The sequence below is a fragment of the Euprymna scolopes genome, chromosome 25 (assembly GCF_053919585.1).
Source record: "Euprymna scolopes isolate OS-2025 chromosome 25, ASM5391958v1, whole genome shotgun sequence".
In the NCBI taxonomy this organism is placed as follows: Eukaryota; Metazoa; Mollusca; class Cephalopoda; order Sepiida; family Sepiolidae; genus Euprymna; species Euprymna scolopes.
Window position 1 is genome coordinate 82,198,357 of NC_136506.1, and position 6,056 is coordinate 82,204,412.

Here is a 6,056-nt window from a genome sequence, read left to right on the forward strand (position 1 = left end):
ATATATATAAATAAATAAATATATGATTGCGTTTTGATTAATTAATGTGTGTGTGCGTGTTTGATTAATGCCTGTTGCGTGTGTATTTAAATTATCGTTCAGTTTACTACTATTAAAGATGGAATTTTGTTTTCTTTTCCTTTTTTTTGTCTTTTCTGGTCCGTCCGTTTTCCTCAGATCTTAATAATCTTCTGCTACTGTCTTATGTCGTCTGAAAACGGCATCTGCTTGTTGGGGGTTGCCGACGAGACCGTCCACCACCGGCGACGTCAGAATAGAAATTAATTCTTCCCTTTCCCCAAGAAAAAAAAAAAAAAGAGAGAAGAGGAAAAATATATCTGAGACTCCCACGCTTCGTAGAGAAAGAGCGGAGAATAGGCGCACCGCTCCCAATAGCAACCAACGCACAATATCGATCTTTTCATCTGCTAGTGATGTCATCAGCAGCCTGCCTTTGTAGCGAAGGCAAGGCCTCCACTCCATCTCCATCATCTCCAACTTCATCTTCCCTCTCCTCCCACCACTCCTCACCTCCTCCCCCGCTTGGAACAGAACAGGTTCCATAGGAGTAATTGACAGTGTTAGAGCAACACAAATATAGCGTCTGTCTCGGATTTTCCCGTTTTTTGTTTGTTTGTTTGTTTGTTTGTTTGCTTTTTCTGATGTTTAAACTCCGTCTTTTGTAAAATGAAAAATGTCCAATTTTAAAAGAGAAACGTTGTTCATTTAGGTCCGCGTGGGCCTCCATAGTTTTTTTTTCTAGCTCATTTTCATTCAATACGAAATCCTCATCAAATATATTTACGTACCTAATGTATGAATGGGCAGGTTATTTATGTAAACATATTGAACATTATCTTTATCTGTGTCCATTATCTCAATAGCAGACTTTTATATGTCGGTCGCTCGATTAGTTCGTAACGCTTAGATATCAAATAACATTACGTCCACCTGGTATACTTAAATCTGAAATAGAATTGTCACCATCTCGTAACACTTAGATAGGAAATAAAATTTAAATCAGTCTATGACACTTAAATTCGAAATACAATTTTTGTCGGTCGGTAACGCTGAAGTATAAAATACTATTTTCCTTGGCCTGAAACACTTAGATGTCAAATAGTATTTTCGTCCGTCTGTCACACTTAACTTTGAAATAGAATTTTCGTCGATCTGTAATACTTAAGATTGAAATATTTATTTCATCTCTCTGTAACGCTTAAGTTTGAAATAACATTTTCCTTAATCCGTAGCACATAAATCTTAAGTAGTATTTTCGTCCGGCTGTCACATATAAAATTGAAATATAATTTTCGTCGGTCTGTAACACTTAAGATTGAAATATTTATTTCGTCTGTCTGTAACGCTTAAGTTTGAAATAGCATTTTCCTTAATCCGTAGCACATAAATCTTAAGTAGTATTTTCGCCCGGCTGTCACATATAAAATTGAAATATAATTTTCGTCGGTCTGTAACACTTAAGATTGAAATATTTATTTCGTCTGTCTGTAATGCTTAAGTTTGAAATAGCATTTTCCTTAATCCGTAGCACTTAAATGCCAAGTAGTATTTTCGTCCGGCTGTCACATATAAAATTGAAATATAATTTTTGTCCGTCTGTAACACTTAAGATTGAAATATTTATTTCGCTGATCTGTAACGCTTAAGTTTGAAATAACGTTTTCCTTGATCTGTAACACTTAAATGTTAAATAGTATTTTCGTCATACTTAAATTTGAAATAGAATTTTCGTCGGTCTATAATGCATAAATTTCAAAAAGAATTTTCACAGTCTGAAACAACTTATGTTTAAAATTTTCCTTGGTCTGTTACAATTAAATGTCAAATTATAATTTCGTCCGTCTGTTACACTAAAATTTGAAATAGAATTTTCGTCGGTTTGTAATACTTAAAATTGAAATATTTGTTTCGCTTGTCTGTAATCCTTAATTTTGAAAACAACAACAACAACAACAACAACAACAACAACAACAACACCACCACCACCACCACCACTACCACCACCTTCGCTTGTCTCTAACTTTTTTGTTTAAAATAGAATTTTCACTGGTCTGCAATGCACATATTTGAAATTTTATTTGCAGTGGTCCGAAACATTTACATTTGAAATAGCATTTACTTTAGTACGTAACACTTAATGTAATTGTATTTTTTCGAGCTGTAATGCTTCAGTTTGAAATAGCATTTTCTTTGGTCTGACATGCTTAAGTTTAAAATAACATTTTATCGGTCTGGAACATTAATTTGAAATGTCATTTGTTGCTGTTGCTGTTATCGTATTTGTTGTTATTGTTGTTGTTGCATTCGTTGTTATTGTTGTTGTTGTTGATATCGTATTTGTTGTTATTGTTGTTGTTGTTGATATCGTATTTATTGTTATTGTTTTGTTGTTGTTGTCGTATTTGTCGTTATTGTTGTTTTCGTTTTTGTTGTTATTGTTGTCGTTGTTGTTGTCGTTATTGTTGTCGTTGTTGTGGTATTTGTTGTTATTTTGTTTTTGTCGTTGTTGTTGTATTTGTTATCATTGCTGTTGTTGTTGATGTCGTATTTATTGTTACTGTTTTGTTGTTGTTGTTGTCGTATTTGTCGTTATTGTTGTTGTTGTTGTTGTTTTTGTTGTTGTTGTTGTTGTCGTTGTTTTCGTTTTTGTTGTTGTTGTTGCCATTGTTGTTGTCGTGGTTGTGGTATTTGTTGTTATTTTGTTTTTGTCGTTGTTGTTGCATTTGTTATTATTGCTGTTGTTGTTGATGTCGTATTTATTGTTATTGTTTTGTTGTTGTTGTTGTTGTCGTTGTTGTTGTTGTTGTATTTGTTGTTATTTTGTTTTTGTCGTTGCATTTGTTGTTATTGTTGTTGTTGTCATCGTTGTTATCGTTGATGTTGTCGTTGTTATTGTTATTGTTGTAGTCGTTATCGTCATCGTTGTTGTTGTAGTGGTTGTTGTTGCTGCCCTTATCTTCGTCGTCGTTTTTGTTGGCATTTTTTATCATCGTTGTTGTTGTTACCGTTGTTGCTGTTGTTGCTGTCGTTATTGTTGTTGTTTTCGTCGTTGTTATTGTTGTCGCTGTTGTCGTTGTCGTCGTTGTTGCTGTTGCTGTTATCGTTGTTGTTGTTGTTGTTGTTGTTGTTGTTGTTGAGCGAGGCATAATTCTAAGATCGTGCCTCAGATTTGTCTGGTTTGCATGAAGTCCTCCTTAGTCTTAACGGTTGCATGCGAAGTCGGGAAAGGTTTGAACCGGAACACACAAAGAAATAGCGCAGAAGTAACGTTGACACTTTCACTCTATTGGTGTGCAATTCCGTATCTGACACGTCTTTAATTGGCACACGCAGAGGCAGAAACGACCAAAAGACGAAGGACCCTAATGCCACTGTCTTCTGGATTTTCCCCTGAGCCCTATTAGCTGAGTAGACGCTACTCGCTTCACAGAAAGGAACAGTTGGACTTTTAGGGGATGGGAGTGTTGCTGCTGCTGCTGTCGTTATCTATGCAGTCACGGTGGCTATTATCACTGGCAGGGGGACAGCTGTAGAGGATGATTTTAAACTGGAAGGCAAACGAGAAACTGCTATGAACACTAGAAAAATGGTGGGATCATTCTACCACTCCAGAAAGTATCTCACTTCAAAGGCAATCCTCTATCTGTACAAGAGTCAAATACGTCCTAAGATCGAATACTCTTGCCACACCTAAGGAGGAGCTCTTAAGAGTATCCTCTTCTGCCTTGAAGGGTATGAAACCGTCTTCGAAATCTAGTGGACAAGTACCTTTTCGCCCTCTCCTACTTTATCTTCCTCACAGAACAGACGTTGCGAGTCTACCTTTGCTATATCGTTATTTTCATGGTAGATGCTCGTCTGAGCTCCAATCTATGATCACCTCTGTAAAACGTTCGCAATAAACACTCATCTAGCTACAACAGCGGTTAACAGTTTCTCTCACTCTTTTTTTTTGCGCCTAAAACTAAACGAAAATTCCATGGGCAGAGCTTCTTTCCTAGAACTGTCCGTCTGTGGAACACAATACTGTGGGGCTGCTTCCGAGCTGACTATATTATGGTCGTTTTCAAGTATAATATAAATAAGTTCTTGTTCATCCGCCTTCTCAAATAATTATGGCCTACTCAAGTTCCACCATTACTGATCATGTTGTGTCATCATTTATCTAACATTTATTAATCCTTATCTTGGCGTGGCATCCGAGTCTTGATAAGGGGTAACCCCTAACTAAAAAAAAAAGAAAAATAAAATAAAATAAAACCACTCCATTGTGCGTTCACTAAACAGGTCAGTATCGTCCCGCTCGTTGTGCCGGTCCAAAGTTGTTATTCAATCCAGTCAGCCCCGTAAAAAATGAATTCTCCATCTAAACAGGTTGCCAACATCTCAAAGTGAAATCGTTTTAATAAAACGAACTGGATTCAAAATTAACACGCCCAGGTTGTCAATTCATGTCGTTAAACACTTAACCATCGTCTCTGACGCTGATGATCATTTGGTATTATTATTTACTCACTGGGAGCAGTCATTCAAACCATCATCAAAGATTTCTCTTTGAGGAAAGCTTGTGCTGTTTTCTGGAGTCTGAGTGACAACAAGTCTTCCTAGATTTCAGTATTCTCCACCTCTTTCGATAACCATTTGCAAAAGAATTTGAGTTATCACAACAGCCGCTTACCATTGATTTCTCGTTGTCAGCAACTAGTGAGGTGACGATTTCAATATTTTTCCCGATTCCGATTATAAATCTCTAAATATTTAACTATAAAAATGGTATTTTGTTCCGATTACAGTAAACAAACACACATTAAATGTGCCTATATTTCATCAAACGTAAAAACACATTGATGTAGTGATCAAGAGATTTTAGTCTTACTGGAAGTTTAAATCAATAAATATTTATTATTTTATTATTACTACAAGCAGTGGAAGATGTTTTTTTTAAACCAAAATCTATTAAAAAAAAAGAAATAATTTAAAGAATCTGGTTTAGCATCGGAAAATAGGCTCAAATTTTTTCCGATTCCGATACCGATTCCAATACCCCAAAAAGCTCCGATTTTTCCAATTCCCGATTCTTATGCCGATTAATCGTCCCAACACTAGCAGCAAACATTGGTCTTCACTGGAATTTGGGTTCAGCCGTGCAAAAAATAAATTATCCAAACAAAATAACATAACTCCACATAAAAGCAAATAATAGATATTCTTTTATTTTTCTTTTATGACTACAAATGTTACTCGTTTTTGTTTTTGTATAAGTCGTATGGCAGACTTTCAAAAATAAACCGAAATACATAAGTCGCGTTAACACTGTTCGTCAACTGAGAGATCCAAGGACACAGCTGGCAGAAGCCGGGACCCTACACTTGGAAGAGTTGAGTACGTTAGTTAGTTTAGCTATACAGTATGCATGGCCGAGTCAGACGATAGAAGTGAAATATCTGACAGGTTAAATAGTTGAAACAAATAATGGAAAATATTTACGATAACAGAATTCTTTTTTTACATAGGCGTCACCACTTATCAAGGCCGATAGGCAACTCAAGGATAAGGGTTAAAGAGTGTACAGTAGTCAAAAAGTCAATATAGCAATCGATAGTAATGGAAGTTCGGTAAATTTGTTAACTTAAGTGGAACGGCTCATCAGAAACTTGTTCACGTTGGACTTGAAGACAACCATATTATAGACAGCTGGAAAGCAGGAAAACGGAAGACAATTCCACAGGCGTGCAATTCTAAGAAAGAAGCTTTGATCGTGGAATCTATGTTTAGGTTTAGGCACAGATAAAGAGTGGGGAGAATTATTGATAGTGTTTTCAGCTAGTCGAGTGTTTCTTGTGAAAGTTTGGCGAGGGGCGACCATAGATTGAAGCTCAGTCGAACACTTTCCATGAAAATAACGATACATCAGAGCCAAACTCGCAACATCTCTTCTGTGAGATAGAGGTTGCAGCGAAGAGAAAAGGACATCTCTCACCATGCCACGAAGTCTATTTTTAACCCTATCAAGGCAGGACAAGTCTTTTCTAGCA

General features: G+C 36.3%; 1 protein-coding gene across 1 annotated transcript in view; it reads right to left on the bottom strand.

The window, feature by feature from the left end:
• The window catches only part of LOC145247469 (uncharacterized), a 57,006-nt gene extending 56,595 nt beyond the window's left edge, over positions 1-411 (bottom strand). The window contains exon 1 of the mRNA XM_080109263.1: positions 1-411. This exon is cut by the window's left edge and continues 38 nt beyond it. The gene's annotated coding sequence lies outside the window, so the exon portion shown is untranslated.
• Positions 412-6,056: the final 5,645 nt, after the last annotated feature.